The 23,836-nt window shown below is 47.6% G+C and overlaps 1 protein-coding gene across 4 annotated transcripts in view; it reads right to left on the reverse strand.

Annotated features, from left to right (window-relative positions):
* BCL11A (BCL11 transcription factor A) overlaps positions 1-23,836 on the reverse strand; it is a 70,521-nt gene that overhangs the window by 39,591 nt on the left and 7,094 nt on the right. The window lies entirely within an intron of this gene.

Raw genomic sequence — 23,836 nt, forward strand, 5'->3', positions numbered from 1 at the left:
CACGGTGCTTGCTGCTTCTTTTTGGAGACTTCAGTCACCTCCCGAGTGGCACTGAAGCACTGCAAGCAGATACAAAAACGTACACAAAGCCTAAAAGTATTTCCCTGGAATTGAAGCCCAATTTACAGCTCCCGAGACTGAAGGGTGTGTTTGAGCAGCCCTTTGTTGCAAGGGTTTTGTCAAGGTATGTTCTGACTTGTCCCCTGCATGGTTGTGCAGTAATTCTTGATACTGATAGTCAATTACTTTGTCCACGTCACTCAAACACTGATTTTTTTTTCTGCTTTTTCTCCCTCTCAGCACGGCTAATCCGGGAAAGACAACACAGAGTGAAACCAGCACTTCAAAAGGCATTAACTCCTGGCCAGTCCGGGCTGCCCTCCAGCCCTGCCAGGCACAGGTAGGAAAGCGACCTGCAGAGCAAAGAGCCCTCCTTATCCTTATCTCTCTTGAAATACCACTGGGCCCAGGCTCCAAAACTTCCTTCCCCACTGGATAAGCACTTACCCAGGTAATCTCATTACAGCCATTGTTCTCCAAAGGTTAATAAACACTTACCATGATGAGTAAAGGCTCCGCAATCTGACCCCAACGCAGCAGAAGCGATTGCTCAGGGCCAAATTTTCATACTCTTTATTATGCTGAACACCATATTCCTCTGCTAACAGAGCAGCCTTAGCACCAAAATAAATGTGACTGCTTGCAAATAAGGTGTTGGCCCCACTTCTGGCCTCAAGTTTTTATGTTGCCATCATTGTGATGGCTCTGAAAATTAGCAGATGCTGCCAGTTCCTAATAAATATATGACTAAATTATTCTGAAACAACAGCAAAAACAAATTAGAGAAAGAATAAAATTCAAGGAGATGCCTTTCTCTCCGATTTTCAACATGTAGAAGAAAATAATTACAGGCTTTTGTTAATTTAAGGAAACGCTTTTTCTCCCATCAGACGTGAGGTGTGAATTATGCAAACATGATTTGAATTTGACATACTGCAGCCCCAACAACAAATTTAAATTTGAGAGTTACGGAATGGAAAACCAGGTTTCCAAGAGCTTCTTAACAAGAGCAGCAGCCACCACCTTCCCCAAGGCCAGGCCAACACCCATCAGGACACACATCCCCATCAAGATGGAAAGCAGCACAGTCAGCACTCCATAAAATCTAACTCCCAAAATACCACGGACAAGGAGAGCTTTCCATCCCAACAACACACATTTCAAAGCAATGCTGCCTGCTCTGTTGGGATGACTGAAACACCCTGTCTACTTGTTGCAAAACTTCTACTGGCAAAGCATATAGGTGAGGTGTATCTATAGATGTGCCCAGAAACCCGTATGAAACCTCCAGCTTGCCACAACACTGAACAAAACTCTGAATAAGACAAGATAAGCAGGCAACTCTCTTTCAATGGAGGCTGTCAAATCATTGTGCAGTCATTAGTAAGTTAAACTTAATCCCCTTCACAGGAGCTCCATTTTCCTAATTACTGCAGGATGTAAACCAGATTTTCCATTTGATTTCCAAACAGAAAGTTCAGAGGGGACAACAGAATGGAAATGAAATAAAAGAAAATAAAAATCTTTTAGATTTGGTTCAATGACCAAAAGTTTCCAATTTTTTTTTTAAATTTCTCTCTTTTTTTTTTTTTTTTGCCAGCCAAACCTGTACCTAGATTCACAGTCACACATTCCAGCAAATATTTTACCGGCCCAAAAAAGGCTCTCATTTTTCAGGTGAGCACACCACTGCATGCTGAAATCGAGACTGAATCCTCACCATGCACCACCCCAAGATTAATTATTTGTGACTCTCCCAAAGTCCCCCAGGGAATGAGGGAAAGCAGCAGGACCAAAGCTTGGCTGGACTTGCTGTATGTGCCCCTGGGCTGCCCAAGGAGGTTTTAACATGCCAAGGGCTCCAAGGGACAACCTGCCTCCCACACCAAGGCTTGCACAGCACCCTCACCAGGGCTCTGCACCTTCTCCTGCCACTGCCCCGACCTCATTTTGGAAGCTGACCAATTTAACGTGATTATCAGTCTGGTATGGATCAAACCCAAAAGCCAGGCTGGGCAGAGAAACCCCAGAGGTGTTTGTGCTTCGCCCCTTACCCACGAAAACCTGGGCTCTGGAGCCTCCAAGCCCACGCCTCCTTCCCTAGCGACGCCCATAGAGCACCTGTGCGCGCTCCCCTGAAATGCACCCTGCACACAAACCACAGCCACAGAGACTCTCCCATGCCAGGAGGCAAATCTATGGGAAGAAGGGTGCTGAGGATTCAAGGGAAAGCAGGCCAGCCTGCCAGAGCTGCACACCAGGCAGGGCTGAGCTACCACAGGGAAAATGGAACTTGCTTACGCCAGTCGGTGACCCCGAAGCCACACGAAAAGGCAGCAATGAATTTAAGGCAGAGGCTGAGTTTTAATCCAGCCATTACTTTTTTTAACATCTGCTGCGGCTGCTCACCCCAGCTCTGGGCTAACCTTGCTGCCCTGCCCCACAAATCCCACCCCCTCAGGTTTTTGGGGTGATGACTGGTCTGATGCCTCACGCCAGGAGAACAAGGCACCAGCTGCCCTGGAACCCCAGCAGCCAGCTAAAGAGAAAAATGCCTCCTGACACAAACAACCTTGATGACTCCTGGCCTGCTGATACCCTCCTCTTCTTGGGGAAAGTTATTGAGGAAGCAGTTTTGGAGCAGGGCCAGCTGGGTCTTGATCTTGAGAGGTGTCTTTGATCCCTCTCAATCTAACTTTAAAGACAGAGTGGTATTAGATCCAATGTCTAAGAATGCCCTTCAAGCAGCAGCTGAAGACCTCGGGGAGAGGTCTCCAACCAGACTTTTCCATCCAGAGCTGGCTCAGAAAAAATCTGTCTCTGACACTGACCCTGTTTTAAAAACTCCTTTCCCCCCACCACCTCCACTTGAAATGACCATCCCTTGTGCCAGCCACTCACAGCAACAATTGCTGATTAAGTCAGTTCCATCTCTGACTAATTTCTTGACCTGATCTGCTTGTAGGGCAGAAAAAACTTGTGCAGAATCTTCTTGAAGGCCTGCTGCTTTTTAGCCAGAAATGAATGTAAGACAAAAACACGCCCAGGAGCAAAAGGAATGGATTGCACCAACAGACTCATCAATAAGTAAATAATATTTATCATGAGCTCTGCACCACAGCAGTTGGACAGACACAGGATGAGCACCAGTTTGGTGCCTGTGCTTGCCAGCTGGTCACATCCAAACACTCTCCATCTCAACATGCTTTGACTAACAGGGACACTAATAGCACTGAGCTGGGGATGCAGGTGCCCACGCTCCAAGGGATGGTGCTTTAGGCACCAAATTTGCCCCCTGCACGTTGAGACCCTCCAAGCAGGCAGAGGGGAAGACCCGCCAGGGCCGTCCACCCTCACCAGTGCCAGATTACATTTCCACAGCAGCTGCTCCCTTTGTCTACACCCAGTAAAGCCAAACCGGCCTAAAAATTAATTTAATCTGCTGCAAACCCAAGTGTCAAGCACTTAGATGGCAGCTAAAAGCGCCACTCTCAGATAAGCGGGTGACACGGGCTAATAATAGGCTGCCTGCCATGAGGGGAGCGGGAGCGGCCATTTTGTGCGAGCACAGAGGAGCCCGGCCCGGCCGGGCCCACCCTGATTAGCCGCACTAATACCTCTCTTTCAAGCTCCAGGCAACAATAGTCCTGGCTTTTGTCAGAGGGGAGAACAGAACGGTACCTTTTGCAGCTCTGCAATCGTAGCTCGCCCTTTCTGTCTCCCAGGGCTCTGCACCGGGCCTGCCCACCGGGGAGGATGAGGATGGCAGCGGCAGGCAGGGGTGCCAGGGCCCCGCGGGCTCCTCTCCTCCCACATCCCTCCCCGGGCAGGGAAAACACCAAACGAGCCCTTCCTTTCTGGTGAAGGAGGCAGGTGTGCAACAGGGCTCCTCTCTGCCTGACACTGCCATAGGCAGGATGTACCTGGAGGCCGCTCCAAGCCCGGGAGCTGCATCAAGAGGTCACCGAAATCCGCGCTGAACTCTCCCCCCTCACTCTGCCCTGGAGAACTGCCTTGGCCACAGCCAGTGACCGGGAAATGGTGAAACTCAGGTGATCTTCTTCTGCCCAAATGTTAGACAGGCAGCTTAGAAACAAAGGAGAGCATGTTTTCCAGAGCAGCACTTCCCAAAGCTCAGGAAGTCACCCGGGAATGGTGTGCACTCACAAGGTGCTGGTGTGAATGTGCATTTGGGATTGCTCTTCCCAAAAGAAGAGGGTGCATACTCAGAGATGCTCACTGCCCATGGACTGGAGCAGGGCTCACTCAGGACCTGGAAAAGATCAACCCTCATCCACTTTGGGATTCCTGAGGGAGCAGGACACCTTGTCTGCCCCCACACCCCTCCCTCTCTCCTTCTTCCCAACAAGGGCTACAAGGAGCACGGGGAGCTTTCTCGCGGGGCGTGCAAGGCTCTGGGATGCACAGCTGACTGCACGTGTCAGTTTTGCTCCAAATGGGCTGTCACAGGTCAAGGTTCTGCAGGCAGCAAGAGCAAATGCTATTTTTAGACAGGATAAGGTCATGGTGCTTTTAGAGACAGTGAGGTCTACAATAAAACCTATTGATCAGTCTCTGGAACTAGCGCTCCGGAGAGACGCCTAAATTGAAACAAAAATTGCCTGCCCGTTTTCTCTATAGACTCGGTGGGTAAAAGCTTGTTGGAGTCTTTCAGGAGATAAAATAACTAAGAAGAACCTGAGTACAGACCACAGTTGTCCATTTAAGTGGATGCACAGTGGGGGAAAAGAGGGAAAGTGAGACCTGTGGGAGAGAACAGTGGGAAGCTCCAAGCATCCTTCTGCCATAGTGACAAGCCAGCTGCCCCAAGGGTGAAGGCCATCCTTCCTGTGCCCTGACTCCAATCGTACAGCCCAGGTGTAAAGGCATTACAGCAAGTCTGACTTGCAAGAGAATTAATGCTTTACTTGCATCTTGGAAGGTAAGGAGGCCTCTGAAGGCATTAATCACTGGGGTCCCTGACAGCACATGCACATTCACCAGCTTTGGAAGTTTTCAAACTCTGAGCAACCTGGTCTAGTGGAAGGTGACCCTGCCAGTCAGAGGGGTGGAACCAGATGAGTTTTGAAGTCCCTTTCAACCCAAACCATTCTGTGATTCTCTCTGGCCATTTGAGTTTTGGAAACGAATTTCACCCAGCTGACTTTTGGAGGCCCAAAGATGAAAAACAGACCAGTATTTCAGCCAGGCAAATTATTTAACTGGATGATTCACCAATCTCCAAGGTTTTCACAACAAATTCCAAGCGTTTATCCAGGTCACAGATAAACCAAAACTTAACCAAAAATTCCACAAAGCACTGGACTATCACACCCTCAAGTTCAGCTCCAAGTCCACTACAGGCATATAAATCCCTCTGTATCACAAGAGGATCTTTATTGTATTGAAGGCTTGGAACCACAGGGACAAGCAAAACATAATCCATACATCACACCCTGACATGGGTGACCCCATTAGTGAGCCCCAGACAGAGCACCCCACCAGACATCAGCCATATGACCACAGATGCATTTGGAGAATAATAATAATTATTATTATTATTATAACAACTACAGTAAATTCTACTAAGCTGTGAAAAGCTAGTGTGGGACACGTAGTTTACTTTCTGCTCCAGACAATAACAACATGAGCAGAGACACACATTCAGCTGCTCAGGTAAAAGCAGATCATGTGGGAATTTAAGCACTCACAAGCCTGCAGCGTGCCTCGCTCACCATCCCACTGCCAGGTTAGGCTGCAGTTTAAGTTTCTGCATAATAGAGATGGCAAGATGTAAAATCTCAAGCAGTATTATCTGTACAGTGACTGTGCTGCAGAGGAATCATAATACAAAACATGATTCAAAGCAGTACAGTAACTGTGATTCCGGGGGGAAAAAAAAAAAGAAAACAACAAAAAAAGACAAGCCGATCTTTCCAAAAAATATACTGCTGCTAGAAAAGCTGAGGTAATTATTTTTCTATTTAAGAAATCAGGCTTGGGTTCTGTTTGGTTTCTTTATATAAAGGTCCTTAGGCTCCTACCAACACTTTCACGATTTTCTTCTTAGAGCCCTGTGACTCTAGGACAAAGTTTGCGATAAAATGATTGTAACAAATAAGGACAAAGTTATTTGAGTATTAAGGACACGGCTGCAGCCCCTCATCTTCTTAACTGATTAGATGAATAGAGCTTTAGTGGAATATATGTCTGAGAAAATTCAAAGCCAATTTCTGTTTGTAATTACTGATAGCCCACGCCTATTTTTGCCAGAAAGTCTCCTCTATCACCCAGAGAGCAGATGCAAATATGGGTATAAATAGGGAGTGCAATGAAATGAAGCCTGTGGCAATGCTCACATGAGCTGCCATGCAGTCAGACCCCCACCCACCCACCCCATGTATGGGTGTGGATACACACACACATGTGCTCCTCTGGTGATTTTTGACAGGCACCACTTGTATTCAGGCTCGACTCTGCCACCTTCTCCAAGTTTTTATCCTGGACTCTGGTGGCTGGTAGACAAAGCCCTCTGTTAATCTGAGCATAAATAACCATAAGTTGAGCCAAGCTCTTTTACACTGCTGTGACTACCAAGTGACTCTCCTGGCTGCAGGGAAGCACTTAGGATTTACCCCTGGGGTAACTCTGAGCAGGATCTGCCCCCACAAACACTTTCCCTGCATTTGGTTCTGCCCTTGGGTTTTGCAAGTGCACAGAAGCAGGGAGGGGATCACAAACATCCCTACTGCTGCCCGAGAGGAGCTTTTGTAACCTGTCCAGCTGCTGTTGGGCACAAAAATGAGAATTTGGAGAGACTGGAGCAGCAGAGTGGCTCCCTCAGTTTGTTTATCTGCAAGATCCTTCTGGATTTCTGGGGCTTCCAGTACAAGGCAGCTTCAGGATCAGCACTTCCAAGAGACAGACGCCAGGGACATGATGCTGTGATTACTAGATCCACCTTCATCCCTCCCCCAGGAGGGCACAAGGCACTCAAAGACCCAGCTCTTTCCACAACAGGCAGGGAAAGAAGGGAAATAAACCCCCCAAACTTTTAATTTTTGTCTTTTCCATTTATTTGTGAATTAGCATTCAGCGTCTGCCGCTGTGACACGGATAGCTAAAAATGTGTGTGCGGATATGTCATCCATGAACAAAGTGGCTCATGTTTGTTCTTTATTATTTAGGAAATGCACATTAATTACTGCAGATTTTCTCCTATACATCTACTGTATCTCAGACAGAATTGCTGAGAAGGTCTGCAGAATAAAAATGTATGGGGTAATTAAATGGATATTTATAATTAGAACTTAATAATTTGCATCAGGGACAAATGAGCTCTGATTTCAATCTGTAGTGCATTTAGATTAGCCTGAAGATAGTGTAATTTGATGTTTTATAGTCCTCCTCTCAGATTATGAAACAATACAGTGTCTTTTAGGCAGCCGTGTTTGTGTCAGGAGTGTGTTAAGAAGCAGCCGCAACGAAAATGTTTGACAACGTGAAAGCAGCCATAAATTACACGACAACTGAGCAAAAGTCGTGATGGAACAAATAAAGAGCTGACCCCTGATGCATCCGATTCCGCACCGCGCCCGGCCCGCTCCCGCTCAGCCCGGAGCGCGTCCTTATGCGCGCGGCTGCTCCGCGCCCAGGAAACTGCGAATTACCCCAGTCAACAGCATTGATTCTGAGTCGGCCTTTCAATCAGTTTGAAGGAGAAATACTACACCACTCCTCAGGCAGCCGGCTGCTCGGCCGGAGCTCTTTGGGCGCAGCTCTGTTACAGCCCCATTGTTCCCACTGTACAATATTTATCCTGGGCTCTCCACACGCAGGTGCTTGACCCAAAGGTCACCGCCTCGTCTCCTGGACATACAGCCCACCTTTGCTACCAATGCCTTCTGCCCAAACACAGGGAGCCCCTGCAGGTCCCGCTGCCTCCCCACAGATGTACAGGTGAATGTCACCCAGGGGACGTGGCACTGCACAGCCACAGCCAAACACGTGCCCCCCAGACCGCACGGCTGCATCTGCCCGGGGCCAGAGGTAAAGCGAGGTGGGGACTCTTTACCAAGGTCTTGGTAAAGAGCAGGTTGGTTTGGAGATGCAACCACATCCTTTTTCTCTTCCCAGTTCTGCTCAGCCAGCAGCAGGGAGGAAGAGCAGTGAGGCTGGGCTCCCATTCCCGCTGTGCTGCAGCCCTCGGGCCTTAGCGGGGTGAGCCACCCGCCCTGTGCCTCACACTCGCCTCTTTCGCCCTGGCAGTAAGAGGGTGTGCTCATTAACATCAGGTCCAAGTAATGGATGCTGCAGAGGTAAACACCTCGATCAGCAGATAACAGGGAGTCCTGTGCAGGCATTACACACACACACACACAGGAGCTGCACACGTGCGTAGGCAAACTCCTGGGAAAAAACACAGGGGTGCCAAGTCACTGGGAAGCTCACCATCAAACTGGTTACAGTCTGCCAGAAAACACTAGGAGCGAGGGAAGAACCAGGGTAAGGAAGGAGATTTCCAGACCCAGAACCCTGGCACTCAGACTCGTGGAGCCATATCCCACAGCCTCTTCCCAGCCTTTGTACTTTCCTCCCACAGAGCAGAGCTCAGTGCACCGCACATCACCAGCTGCTAGCTAAGAACGTGAAGGGGAATGAGAGGAGACAAGGCTGGAACCATGGCAGTCTATGATAATCCCAGCCTCCTCGAAAAGTAGGGTCCACAGACCTAAAGCATGGAGCAAAGTGGCCAGGCAAAGCTTTACTAACAGAGGCCATCCCTACACTTTCCAAGAGGGATAGCTATGTGACATAAAGCCGCTAGTGCCAAGCAAACTTCGTCATTCCCAGCAAGGCGTGATGCTGGGAACACATCGAAGGGACAGAGGACAGGCAGGTGACCCAACCCACTCCAACCTACCCTTCACACCTCTGAAAACGCTGCCCTTTGCAGCAGGGGGAGTTTCCCAGCTATGCCCTTTCCGAGCATTTTGAAATCCACCGTCCATCAGCATGACGGGAAACAAGGCGTCGAGCTCTTCCTTTGAGGAGTTTCTTGTTTGACCAGAGTACACGTTATTCAAATCAGCCAGAGTGAAACGCAGTTAAGCTGCTGTTTGTTCCAGCACGATGAGACTGGCCTGTTAAAAAGCAAAAATGTCAGGATGTTACAGGCTCAGCCTCCTGCCAGGACTGGTAAGTAGCTGAACAACTGTGAGAAACGGCATAATCGGAAACAACCAAAAAATAAAAACACCCAAAACAACCACCAATTCAGATTGTGTTTCCAAGTCACAGGCACTCTGGGGCCACCCAGACCCCCAGCCAGAAATCCTTGGGAAGAAGCTCCAGCCTGAAGCATTCCTGCAGCCTCATGTACTACATGCCCACCACATCCACGTCTTGCAAAGCAAGGAACTTTAAGTAAAAGTAACGGGAACCCAGTAAAGATCTCGGATTTTGTCTTTATTCTCACCACCACAGCATTTTGTCTATATTCTCACCTCCCCACGAAGCACCTCGACGTCGGGCACGGCCCAGAAATGTTCTCTGAGGGCTCCATAAAGGCTGGAAGTGCAGCCACCCTCACACCCAGCGCAGCTCTGCACTAGGGGATCAATTTGATTTTGCTTCTCATAAAGTCATGTGAATGGGTGGGAGCCACCATGAAAAGGTTGCTGTCATGCACAAGCTGTGGACCTGCACCGGGTCTGCCCCCAGGGTTTGCTCTCCCCAGCCAGGCAGATGCTTTTCACCCCCCAATTTAACTCCTGCTATCTCTGAAATCTCCCAGACGCACGCACGCCCCTCCTGCTCTCACACTCTTTAGTTTAGTTTGCCTCTCAGAACAGCAACCCCCTATTTTTTTTTTCCTGTCCTGGGCCCTCAGGTTACTGGCACGGCGACAACTCTTTTTTTTCCCAACAGCGAGCCAGGAAAGATGATAGAACCTGCGTGCGTGGCCAAGGGACTGGTCTCAACTGGTTCAGAGGGAAAAAATGGAGCTGTGTCTTTCCCCCCCTCCCCTCTCCCTCTTCTTGCCTTTAGCCAAAAGACCTGGGAGCATTTGATGTGCAGTCAGCAGGTATTAAAAAAAAAGAAAATTATTGAAAAGGCTGGCCGGCCCCAGAGCTGTGACACTCTCTCATCAAACTCTGGACTTCAGCCAAGTTCATCTGTTAATGGAGAGCCACAGCCAGGGCCTCCCCCCGCCACCACCCCCTCGCTCCCTCCTCTACCTCTTCCTCCCTCCTAAAAAACTAGACATCGATTATGTCTGTGCTTTTCCCTTTCTATTCAAGATAAACAAAGTGCTTCAAGTTCAGGGCACACCCTGGGACCCTTGACAAAGCAATCTATCATCCTGTCTGCTAAACCAGTCTGGCCACACCACCGCCGAGGAGACTAATGCTTCCAGTGTACAATTTTCCCTTTGTGCTGCTGCCCTATTACTAGTAACCTCTTTTCTTCCCTACCTTCCCAGGAGCAGATGTGCTTGACCACTTTGCCTAAGCCCCTCCTGGCAAAGGCATTTTTTGCTGAAAGCAACCTCAATAATTAAAAAACAAAAAAGAACCAAGCCCCCGCCTGCCCCCTCCTCTCCCCGACTCCTGTCTCCATCCCTATGTCCACCAAAGAAATCCAGCACAGAGTTTGATTTTTCCTTCCCCACCGAAGATTTCTTTTTAGGGAGTGAGTTCAGGTTTAAATCATATCCACTAATTCATTCTGACTTGCAATTAAATGCAAATACACTTTTATAGCCAGCATGGAGTGTATTAATTTTAACAGCAAATGACAAAATAAGAATACAGTCCCTCCAATACCAATAATGAATCGCACTATAAATCACGTTAGTGGTCACATTCATTAAAGCTTGCAAAGCTCTTGGAGATCCACGGGTGCAGCGTGCCACCGACCCACAGAGCAGCATCAGCTCGCCCAGACCCCAAGGCTGGCACCTGAGTGCCCCAGACCCCAGCTGGGGGGCACAGAGATCACCCCACCAAGTGCAGGGCACCCAAATCCACTCCCAGTCCCTCCCGGCAGTGCCACAGGGAGCTGCTGCTTCCCAGGTGAGCGGGGCCGGAGAGATTCACAGCCCAATATTGAGGGTGGGTCTCGCCACAGGGCTGAGGCATCTGGGCAACGTGGCTTAGGTTAAGGGGAGGGCTGGGAGCACCCAGGCTGGGTGCTCCAAAACACAGGGCAGTTACAAAAATTAATAGGAAACCACAAATCACCATTTAAGTGCACTTCCTAACAGCTAGCCTGGCCTGCTCCTCGTGCTCCCGGCTGCCGACAGCGCTTACCCCTTCCCCAGGTTACAGAGCGCTCCATTTGCTCGCCAGCACTAAGATCCTCTGCACCGTTTATTAGCCAACATGGGGGAAAGTGAGGGTTTTCTGGCTCCTTTGTTTTGTTAGGACAGCTGTGTGCCATTCCCACCCCCTCCCACCCATCCTCTCCTAAAGAAATAATTAAATCCAATTAGGACCAGAAAGTAATTTACATTTTGGTTCTGTGTAAGATGGGGAGGTGGGGGAAGGAAAAAAAATCCCATAAACCACGTTGTGATGAAATTTCATTTCTTTGCTACTTATTTGTCTGCTTTTGCTTTTGAGGATAGCTCAGGCTGCACTTTCCCTCTTTAAAGGCTGTACATTTTGGTGTGTGGGTCGAGAGAGAGACAGCGAGGTGGAAGAGAGAAAACTTGTTCCCATTCCCTGCTCTGCGAACAAGACAGTTCTGCTGGGCAGCCCATCCTGCTCCCGCTCCTCCCCTCGCCGTGCAGGGGGCTCCTCTGCCGCGGTTTACTGATTTACAGAACCTTGGTATGTGAATGGCAAAAATTCCTTGGCATAAGTATATGTTTGCTGATCACATTTCAGATCATGTGTTGTTCATTATTATGACTTGCTCAGAAACAGTTTTGCTACAGTTATGTGGGTTTGCCTTGGATATTTTTTCCTCTTTTAGTACATTGAAAACATCATGGCAGGGGGGGAAAAGCAAATGGGAAAATGTTTTTGTGTCTACACCACCTCAGAAGTGTATTTTAAAAAATTGCGGAAAGGAATACAAAATATTTCAGGACTGGGAAGCAAGGGGGAAAGGAAATGAGATTAACAAATAATTTCTTAAAGACCAATGTGATGTCAAATTTTCAAGTGGGATATTTTCCTTTGGATGGGGATGGAATTATAGGTGGATTTGATATTTTTACACTTCCGAAATCTCTAAAAATATACCCCACCCAACTGATGCATTGATTTTAATTTGGTGCATTATTTAAGCAGCCAGAAGAGTAGATCTTTTTGCCAGGCGAGACACCAGTGCCAGGACCTTCTGCAGCACTGGACAGCAAGTCCAGGACACACTGATTTTTAAAAATACCACCCCCTTGCAGAGAACTTTTTCCTGAGTTCACATTCTGGCAACTAGAAAAGCAAGTAAGTCATCACTCCAGAAAAAATAAAAGTTTCCAAACAACGCCACTGTTTTGTTTTCACCTGCGTTGCAAAACTCCAGAGTTCCAGAGTTTGCTCTGAACTCCAGCAATTTACCTCCATCTTTGCTCGTGGCAGATGGTCCAAGTGGGTTTCATGTGGGTGACCACGCAGGTCACCTGGGCACTCTCCTCTCCACACAAAACACGAACGTTTACTTTTTTGTCATTTTCATATAGTAAATTATCCATTAGATTTCAACATATCTTACTAAAGCAATTACATCAAGAAAATGATAGCGCGTGTGGAATCAATTATGCATGCACTTGGCCAGGGACCAAAGGCTATGAAGTCGGAGAGGGCAGAATCGTTCAACACACACAAATAAAAAGCCCCTGGATCTCGCAGATGGACCCCATCAGTTCATCTTACTGCCGAAAAAGTTCATGCACTTAATAATTTATTTGTGTTCTGGATACTGTTTCCCAGCTGAATATTAACAACTTTGAACTGCACCACGCTTTTAGCGTGGTATGGGTGGAAGTCATGGAAGGGCAGCAGCAGGTCTCCTCTGAGGTTAAAATTATACTTCTGTTCCTTCCAGAACGGTCCTTTTCCCTCTCCGTTTATTTTCTTTCATTAAGCAGTTCCTTTAATCAGGGTATCCATTTCACCCCTCCGATTCATCTCCCTACCCAGCGATAAACCCTCCAACCAAAGCTGAGCATCCATTACCAAGGCTGGACAGCCAAAGGGATGAAGGGCCCGATCCCACAGCCAGGAATTGAGGGGCTGCCAGCGTGAGGGACAGGGGACAGGCCAAGCCCCAGCCAGGCAGGAGGGGCGGCAGACGGCCTCCAGCGCTGCCCAGGCACGGATGCCCGGGCAGGTTACGAGAGCTGAGCAGGCTCCCAGCCAGGCTGCTCCCAGTTTCCCCTGCCAGGGCTGCATGATTAACACCTTGCCCGGACAGGCAGGAGAAAAAGACCCTTCCTTGTGATGAGGCAACTGGGAGGCTGGAGTGGAAGAGGAGCGGTGCCAGCAGCACGTTTGCTGCCACAAACAGGGCGCTCCCTGCCCTTTGTGCAGCGTCCCCCCAAAGGCAGGGCCACCAGCCCAATGCCAGCAGCAGCTCTGCAGCCCCAGCAGCACAGGATGGGCCCTGGGGCAGTGCTTTCAACACTGGTCACGCAGAGACAGAGGGTCCAGGCACCGCCACATCCTGCCCTGCTGTCACCTCTCCCTCCGGCCCTGGCATCTCCAAGGCACGGAAAATAAATCTTTTCTATCTACACATGTAGGATTATTTTTTAAAGGAATGTCTCCCCCAAATGGGAACAATTTCCTTCTACACTTCCAACCAAGTGTACTTAACATTAAAAGAGAACTGATAGAACATATTTAATTACTCAAGGTTAGACTCCTAATTCCTCAATTCACTAAAGGAAACTTGGCAAGAAGATGCATCATTTTGCTGCTTTCTACTGGAGCATCTGAGGGAGAAGAGCCACTGAGGCAGCTAATACACAAAACATGATCAAAAGTGATTAACAACAGCTTCATATGCAAATTGCATTAATGAAGGAGTGCAAAGTCATCATGTAAATTAAATATGTCAAATCTCTTGGTGAACTTTCAATCTTGAGAAGAAAAAACACCGCTTTAATTTTTTTACATCATCAATTTTCCAAGATTGAAAATCTAAGAATCTTGGTGCTATAAAACAATTTTCACCTTTTTTTTCTCCTTCAGCAGCCTGACAGGCTGGCCTGATGTGTGCCGAATGCACATGTTAATAGGCCAATCAAAAATGCAAAACAATTCGCAATTACTGCAAGGACCTAATGGTCATTAGAATTTACAACTAGGTAATGAACTAAAGTCTGCCCACACCATGCATATTCATAAAGCAATTTAGCCTTTGAAGATTAAAGAAGTGCTTAAAATTCAAATGAGCTTTAGCAAATTATCAGTAAGATTCATCCAAAAAGCAAAAGGGTTTTTCTTCCTGTGATTTCCTTATTTTTTTAATGCAAAATTGTTATATCTTCCAGACGGAGCTTCAACTAAACACAGGGCTCCGAGTCAAGCCAAAGGGGCTGGAGACAAACAGAGGCAGAAAACATTGTTATGGACTTTGTTCAGAAAACTAAGCCCTTAAGAGCCAAACCTATCTCTAAACATGGTAATTTATCAAAAGCAGCACAGACTTGCTCATAGGCAGTATTGTGCGCCGCTCTCCGAGAGCAGATTAACAAGATTTCCACCACCCTCCAAAAAAGCCTTTTTCCCCTCAAGTCACATCTTCCATGTAAACAGCAAATGTATTATAAAAACATTATTTTCATCAAAGTGCAGCAGCATTAATTTCAGGGGCTCGCTGCGTTTAAAAGGGAGGATGAAAAGACCTCGGCACCGGAGCGTGGCACGGCGCAAGTGGCGGCGCTCGGGGAGCGGAGCTGCGGCCGCCGAGCCCGCCGAGTCGGCGGGGGCACCGCTCCGCCCGCCGGCCGCTCCCGGCTCGGCTCCGCTCTCCGGCCGTGCCAAAGGGCACAGAGCAGGGCAGACGCTCCTGCCAGCCATCCCAGCAGGAGCTTGGCAGGGGGGGAAGCGCTGGCTGCCTCCCCGGCACCCCGACTTGGAAGGGTGGATGAATGGTCGAGTGATTCCTATTCCCACCTCGCCAGCCTTCTCCGACCTCGTGGTTTAGGCTACCTGCACCCCTGCAGAGCGAACCAGGTGATGCCCGGAGCTGTGCTAATGCCCCGCTTTTCTTACATTTACTGGGCACAACAGGAGCCAGCGCCGTGCAACAGCCGCAGCAGCAGCAAACATCTGGATTGGCCACGAGTCCCCAGTTTTAAGCAATTCCCCCCCCAACACCAACATGACTTCACACAAAAAGAGTCCAGGGAAGGCCAGTATGGGATGTGACAGCATAAATCAGAATTAGATTCACAACAAAAGTTTAGAAACTACTGCCGGGCCGCCGAGCTGTTGAAGGCCACGGTCTCCCAAACTGCCTTCAAGTCATGTCCCCCATTAGGAGATTGTTTCCCCCCCACCTTTTGCTCTGTTTCCAGAGACACAGAAACCACACTACTGGGCTCTGAGAATTCCCTAAAATAAAGCAATTTACTTATTTCCAGGCTCCAGCAAGCGATCGTGACAGCCTCCCCCCCGGCAGAAAGTGGGAGCCGTGGTCCCTGACCCCCGGCCAACACAAAAGAGGCAGCCCCAGCACAATGCCTGCTGTCAGCAACTGAATTATTTTTATACAGGAATTTTTATCTCTATGGTACAAACAAGTATGTGTCTGTGCTGACTTGTTAAGCAATCCACTTGTATGTAGAATAAGATTTTTTTTTCCCTGCTACCAGTCACACAGCTCTAAGATCAGAAGAAATACATACTCTTTGAAGCTCCTCAAATGTTTTAGTTAAAAGGACAGCAGTTATTTTCTAAGATCCAAGAGTATCTTTATCAGAATTTAATTTTTCCTTATTGATTTTTTCTAACGTAACACAAATTTAACATAGGACAGTTTATAGTTTATTACAAAATAATACAGCCTCTATCTCTTTTTCCAAATGCATCCCACTGTGTTCTAGCTCCTCAAAGAGAACAAGGCTCCCGCACTACTGTTTCTCATTGATCAACAACTCTTCCCTAAACGTGAAAATCAGCACCAGTAATAGAGAAACACGGGAAAAGCCCCCGGCCACCCTCACTCAGTAACTGCTCCGTGCGCTCGCAATGCCCTGCCTGAAGAACAGTTCTGCTGATCTATTCTCTTACTCCACAAAGAATAAACTCAGTAGCTAAAATGCAACAAAACCCAGATGATTCATTCTATATCTGAAAAAAAACCCCAGCTGTGACGCTGAAGCAAAGTAATTCTGGGTGACAAATTAATTGTTGCGAATATTGGGGGGGGGGGGGGTACAACACAACACATTTGTATTTTTGCATTTTGTATTTCCCTACCTGATAAATCAATTAAGCAAGCAATTAATGCAAAATTAAACTCCTTACTTCCTAAAGGAACAAGGAACTGTGATGCATAATTTTAAAGAGGTAATAGCTGTAGTAATAGCAGTAATAATAACAATAGTAATAATAAAATTATTATCCACAACAATAATAATAACACCACTAAAGGCAGGGCTCTTCTTTGAGCCTTTGTTGTTCAGCAGTAATTCCATTGTTTATTTAGGCAGAGGTTTTTCTATCTGCAGCTAAGATCAAATTGTAGGTGTAATTGTTCAGCATTTAAGCAAAGCAGGGGAGGGTGGAAGCAGAAAGCCCTTGGTTCTGACTGACCAAAGCTCCCCACGTCTCCCTCCACCAGCACACCCGCTCCAGGGGGAATCCTGCACCCTCTGCAGCACCCTGACAACGCCTACCTGGAAGGGCAGAGAGGAACAGCTTCTCCTGACGGCTATTTCCCAGGGACACTGAGCCTCCTGCCTTGTCGGCAATGCAGTTATTTGGCTTTTGCTCTGGCCCCACTCTTGGTGTCTCAGCTATTTAGTGTGAAACACAAAAATCCGAGCTGTAGCTGAGTTCTGTACCCACCAGATGGGGAAGTGATAGGATTTTTTCTTTAAAAGCAACCTGTTCAGGTAAAAAGTTCCAGTAGAATTGCAGCAGGCAAGCAGGGAGAGGTCTCTGGGGAAAGCAGAGAGAAGAAACACTTTGGTGCACTGTCTGCAAACCCAGAATTCAGCAGCTTTTTTTGGCAGCCAATTTGTTTCAAGTGTTTTGTTTCAGGGAACGTATGTATTTTTCTTTGTGCATTTTGTGGATTTACTACAACCGCTCCTGACAGCTGTTGATTCAGTTAAATGAGCACATTATTAAAAATCCTTGAACACAACCACACTGAAAAACAGACACCTTTGGATGGAGCTGAAGATTCAAGCACACAGGAAGATGCAAATGAAACCTCTGCAAGGAGGGTCTACAGCCTGAGCTGTGCCCAAGCCACAGGGCAAAAGGGGCTCCAGCCCCCATTTGTGGTGGCTCTGTTTTCTTTGTTTCAACCAGACCCAGATGCTAAAAAAAGAATGAAAAGCAATGCCAACAATCCCAAGTATAAAAAATAAATGTTTGCTAATACTTGAAAAAATTACATCCCCCAGCGGGCTGAAGTTAATGTGCTTCAAATAATTCAGCACCGTGCCCCGTACTTTGTCTTCTTTTCTTACTTACTATCCAGTTTTGCAGAGGAAGGACACCTATTCAGAACGAGGAGGGAGAAGAGAGGATGTTTTCATTTTGCTTTAGATCAAAGGCAAACAAGAATGCAAACTGTGGCATATTGAATATTTTTTTTCCACCGCTGTCATTCACACTGGGCTATCGAAGTTTTATACAATTCCCCAGCCCGGCTGCATGTTAAGCTGGCTGTGTACAGCTTTATTATAGCGTGGTGCTGAGGAAACATTAATATTCCTGTGTTGCATCTGACAGGACATTTACATGCGCCCATCTGAGCTCACACCTGAGAGCTGCTCCAAGGTACAGTAGCTGTGCTCCGATTGTAAAGGCAAATGAAGAACACAAATTCCCTGCTGGGATCGGGGCTGACCTCGCCACACCCCACACCGCAAACCTTTCCCTCGCCAACCCCAGGCAATGCCACCTCCGAATGAAGAATGAGCCACCAAGTTACCAGCCTCGGTGATGGAAGAGCAAAAAAAAGCCTCGCTGAAATATTTTAAAGATGCACAACGAGTGCAGCTGGCCAATAAAGGTTGGAAAACAAACTGGCTGAACCCCGTGCGGGATGCGTTGCATACTAAACCCGATTAGAGAGACGGGGAGGATGTTTATGGGCTTTGAAATGCGTTTGGCATCAACACGGGAAGGTTTGAATAATGTGAGCACTTGGTCTGCTCACCCATAGGGGTCCACAGCCACCGGTCCAGTTCCTGCAAGAGTTTGATCCACATCTGGCAGAGCAAAGCACACCCAAGATGGGGGCCCCTCCAGAGAGAACTGTGTTTCATGGAACTTCATTATCAGATCATCCCAACCGCTTGGGTGGTTTGTGGGTCCATTAATGTGCCTGTTGTTCTTAAAAGTATGCCATAAATCACAGCAATCCTGGCATCTACCTACATGGGCCCAAACCTGCTATGCCCCACGTCACCAGGCGTCAGGCTGGAGCTGCTGTCTACGTACACAGAGAGACAAAATTATGTTCGTTAGCCCAAGGGAAAAACAAAAAAAAAATCCACCCAATGGTTAATTTTAGGGCTATGCTACCAGCATGAACATACAAATACCTAAGCCTTAATACACTTGATGTGTTTTCTGGACTCGTGCAGTACCCCAGTAGCTGACACATAAAACCAAGCGCTCCCGGATGGAAGCTGCGTTCAAATGCCTGCTACTGGGAGAAGACAACTTCCTTGGACTCACGACATCCCTGGCAGCATCATGACCCGAACAAAATCACAACAAGCAGAAAGGTAACGAGAGATCCTCGGCGATTAGCTAAAAAAAACACAACAAAACACAAGTGGCACTGTGCCAGGCCATGTCCAGCTTGATGCTAAACGCCTTTTACTGCACAAAGCTGGTACTAGTGGATATAAAAACAGACCGAAGCCTGAAGGGAATTTTGTCCAAAAAAATTTTTGTCCAAATGAGGATGCACGCAGGCACACAACTGGAGGCTCCCGTTGCCTGATGGTGCCTTGCAAGCCTCTTTAATCGTTTTTATTATTTGAATGAAACAAGAGCGAGCTCGTGGGTTGAGGGTTGCATATACAAAATGGGGTGATGCTAATAGGCCTCCTCCTCTTTAAAAGAGGCATTACCAAATTATGGGAATGTTTAGGGAAGACTTCACTTCTCCCAGCGGGCTAATTAGAAGGTGTTTAATTTACTCCCTGCCTCAGTTTCCGTGGCCCAGCATTCGTTGCTGGGACTCTCATGTTCATCACGCGCATGATTCCCAAAGCTTTCGGCACGTGATGCCAACGAGCACCTTTCAAGGTCTATATGGAGCTCAACGTGTGCCAGGCTGCCTCCTGAACCACCAGCATTTCGGATGCAGTGATGCCTCTGCTCATGGACAGCTCCACAACTCAGTGTCCCATGCAATAGGAGAAGGAACACAAAATATGTTTCTCATCCTCTCAGAAGATCTGGTTTGCAGGAAACAAAAAAGCCCAGCAGAAATATTCAGGGCACCACAACACTGTGATGCTCCCCTGGAAGGCAGAGGAAAACTTTCTACCCTGCTTCTGTGCTTCGAGTGAACTCATATTTGTGTTTCCAATAAAGAGCCATTTTTACATTAACTGTCTGGAACAGCAGGGAATAGGAAAACTAACACAATCTTTACCTCGTACAAAGGATGATATTGGTGTCACGTGCTTGCTTCTTCAAAAAACGTTACTTATAAAAGGCAACGGGGAAAGCAGGGAAACTATTGACTCTTCTCTGTATCCCTGCACTAGCAGCATTACAGCAACTTTTTGATCCCCTACATTTTTTACATTTTTCCCCCCCGAGAAGTAAATTTCACAGCCGCACAGGCCACCGCCTTTAATTAAGCTTTCAAAAGTCTTCTGACAATGCCAACAATTGCAAGACACTTCTAGAGCTCAATCATGCAATCATCGTGACACTTCTATTTACAATTTGTCTTAGAAAGAGTTTCTCTGACATTGTACTTTGACAAAACAGCCAAGCTGCCGGTTCACAACCTTTCTCTGTCTTATTTACAAATACAGCTTGTACGCAGCGCTCCAAATCTCGGGAGCGGGAGCCTTTGGGTAGCACCCTCGCTATTTTTTCCTGTCTGCAATATTTTACCCAGCCTGCTCTCTCTCTTTCTTTGTATGGGAAAAGCAGATAGAATTTGACTTCAAAACCTTCCCATATTCCTATATTCCTTCTTTTCCCCCCCCCTCTATTTTTAAGCTTTCATCTTATTGTCCAGATGCAATGCTAACTATTCAGTGCAAACAGCAGTATTTTTTTTGTCTCCAGAACAAAACAAAACAAGGACCTGACAATCACAACCTACAACCTACAGAGTTATAATGGCAACTACTAACAACAGCCCCCAAAAAAATCTGCTTAAAGACATTACTACCCCAGAACTGTAATAATCAAATAATACTCAGTCTCAAATTTAGTACCAAATGATGTTCACCGTCCCCCAACTGCAGCAGACAGAGGGATTTCTTACATTATTTTCCCACGTGTTTAATTTGAATGTCACAAGCATCTTGAGAATATGGGATTCGAGCAGTAAAAATGACCTCCCCTCCTCCTCCCCTCTTTGTACAGTAAATAGAGCATCCACGGATCCACGCTCGGCATCATAGAGGGGGATTCGCAGCAGCACTCCAAAGTGTTCCCCCAACTGCATCCAAGTAACATTTAAGATCCTTCTTCACCCAAAGCCCAACCTTTCATCAATTCCCTCGGATTCACACATCCAACAAACAAACCGCCAAAACCTGACACGGGCGGGCGATAAATATTTCCTCAGCCTTTTCAATAAGTGAGCAGTGATTTCACATTCACTGATCTCCAGATACTTCAGTTAATATTTCCCCCTATTGTAAAATACGAGAGCGGATAACTAAAGCCCTGCTGTCGCCCTCACTGCAAATCACGGGCTGCCGGTATCTGGTGGTGAGGCTTTGACATACATATTGATGAAAGCTGCCTCGTTGGACCCACACAACATATCCTATTAATTTTCAGTTAAATTTATGGCATTTCAGCTCCAGCGCTGGATCAGCATCACTCAAAATTTCATAGCAAGGCAGAGCTGTGCACAGGCAGACACCCACATGGAAGAGCCAGGTATGGACACATGCCTGCACCTGTATGGATCCCACAGCTGCTGCACAGGTTGCACACACACATAGAAGCTCCTGTCCTCATCCCTGTCTCTGGAAAATGGCAAGATAAAGAGCAGCTTAAGGACAGTTAAAACAGACACTTCTCCCTGCATTTGAATGAGTCGCTGCCTCCTTGCTGTTCCGTAGATCTTTAACCATTACTTACGATTCTCTTTTACTGTAACACCCCAACTTACTGACCAGAAAACTGCAGGCAGGGAAGAAACTGCACCCAGGGCTCTCCCACAGCACCTCTGTATCCAGGCCTAACCTGGAACACTTCGTTCATCCTCAAAACTAATTGGGAACATTTTTATATTGCTACAAAAATATGTATTTTATGGTCTCGTAGCAGCAAGCATCACTTCCCCAACTTCCGTGTATTTTTCCAAAGGCAGCCTCTTTTTTTTTTCCCTTTAATTACACACTCAAATCTTGCATTTTGCATTCTTGCACAGAAATCAGATATAAATAGCTGAATTGGAAGAGTTTGAGGTTCTTTGCAGGGGCCTTCCTGAAGCCTGAACTTCACGGTTCAGGCTCCGAGACCTTCACTGGAAATTTTACTGCCGGACTCCTCAAACTACTGGCTATGAGCAATGGGTCACTCCAGCTATCACCACACTTCTTTGTGAGACAAGGGAGCTGAACTCCAACTGCATCCAACTGAAAAGGAGACGAAAACAAGAAAGGGAGGAGCAGTGCGAGACCCCGTAACTCCTGGTGCACCTTCTCCCTTTCCCAAAGCCAGGCTGCATTTCCAACCATCAGGAAGAACCAAGGGACCCCAGCGTTGCTCGGCTCCAGCCCAGCCAGGGAGGCGCAGAGAACCTGCAATCTTGGACCTCCCATCTGTATAGGCATGGCTGAGCACCACAGCCAGAAACCTTGGGGCAGAAGAGTCCTGACAACCACCACTCCATCCCTCCTCAGGACACACTCACGGCTTGCTCTGTGGACCCTCCCGCACAGCGCCAAGCCTGCTCCCAGTCAAGCCCACCTACGTGTACAAGCGAGCAGGATCAGGCCCTGCCACCGTGCCCCCATCCTCAGCCACTGCCTCTGTTCAGAGAAGCATTTACAGTCAGGTAAAACCACAGCCCTGTCTGAATTAACGGCCCCGTGACGGCGCGCCAGCCCAAATCCTCCTCGCTTCGCGTCACCTGCGCCACGCCAAAGCCGCAATTGGCTCGCTGAGCCTCCCGCACCAAGTGAGTGCCAGAGCAAAAGCTCAGCAGAGGAGGTTCCCCTCGTGCAGAACTCCTCAGCGTGGCCATCCCTCCAGCCCAGGGACCGAGCTGGGACCACGGGGACGACAGCATGTTTAATTCTTGCTTGACAGATACTGTGTTTTGTCTTTTGAGCGGAGCGGCGCCGTACGTAAATACAGCGTTACATCATACCACCGCTCCTCCATATTTGGTGATTTAGTATGGCTCCAGAGCTTGGAAGACTACAAATCCCTTCCGCCAGGCTCCTGCTTCATTAATCACGCCCTACACTTCTGCTGGCTTTCCGTCAGACCGCAGGCAGCACATGGAAATGGGCACTGCCCTCTACCACTCTGGGAAAGAAACCTCACCTTCCTCACCTGGGAAGTGCAAGATGGGGAATTACTGGGGGGAGTTAAGTCTCACTCAAAATACAGCTGAGCATAGCTGAGCCTGCGCTCCCTCCTCAATGTAGAGATATTCACGTTTCAAGGAAAGACCGATTACTCTGCAGAAACAGCACACACTTGTTCACATGACGTCTGCGTGTGCACGCACATGGCTCTGCACACAGACACGTGCTCAGACAGACACCCATGCACCGACAGGATCTGCTGCCACCACAAAACCTCCAAAACTGCAGCTCTCCAGCACAGTTTGGCGGCCGTCTTGGAGGCCAGGGAAGGCTGCGGGAGGATCCTGCTGAACCTCCCAGCGCCTACTGCCCTATTATGGTTTAACTTTGTGGCCAAAGCGAGCCCAAGACAAGCTCCAGCGCATCATGTGATGATGTGCTGCGCCTCCAACAACCCCAAGCGGTCCTGTGGGCTCCCCGAAGAGAGGTACAGGCAGTGCCTTATCCCAAACATCACTGGAGGGGGAGTTTGCAACTGGTTCAGGCGTTCATTGGGGTGGATAGGCTGCGGTCTCGCCTTTTTCGACTGGCAGTGTTGGTGTGGTTTGAAGTGATCTGAAATGCTCGCTGCAAATGGGCAGTACTTTTGTTTACTAGTAGGGTTTTAAAAGCAGAGCTTGTCTTCTTACACTCCCAGGGCTCTGGGATTTTCTTTTACATGGTACACTTTTATTTTTTTAACCTCATTTGTGAAAATATCTGCATGGCCAATGGCTTTTTGATTTTATAAAAAGAAAAAAAAATTATGCTATGAAATGGAATTATTTACCCTTTTTTCTTTTTTAAATTACATTTCATATTGTTTGTTGCACAAAACAGAAC

This window comes from Fringilla coelebs, assembly GCF_963513975.1.
Source record: "Fringilla coelebs genome assembly, chromosome: 3".
In the NCBI taxonomy this organism is placed as follows: Eukaryota; Metazoa; Chordata; class Aves; order Passeriformes; family Fringillidae; genus Fringilla; species Fringilla coelebs.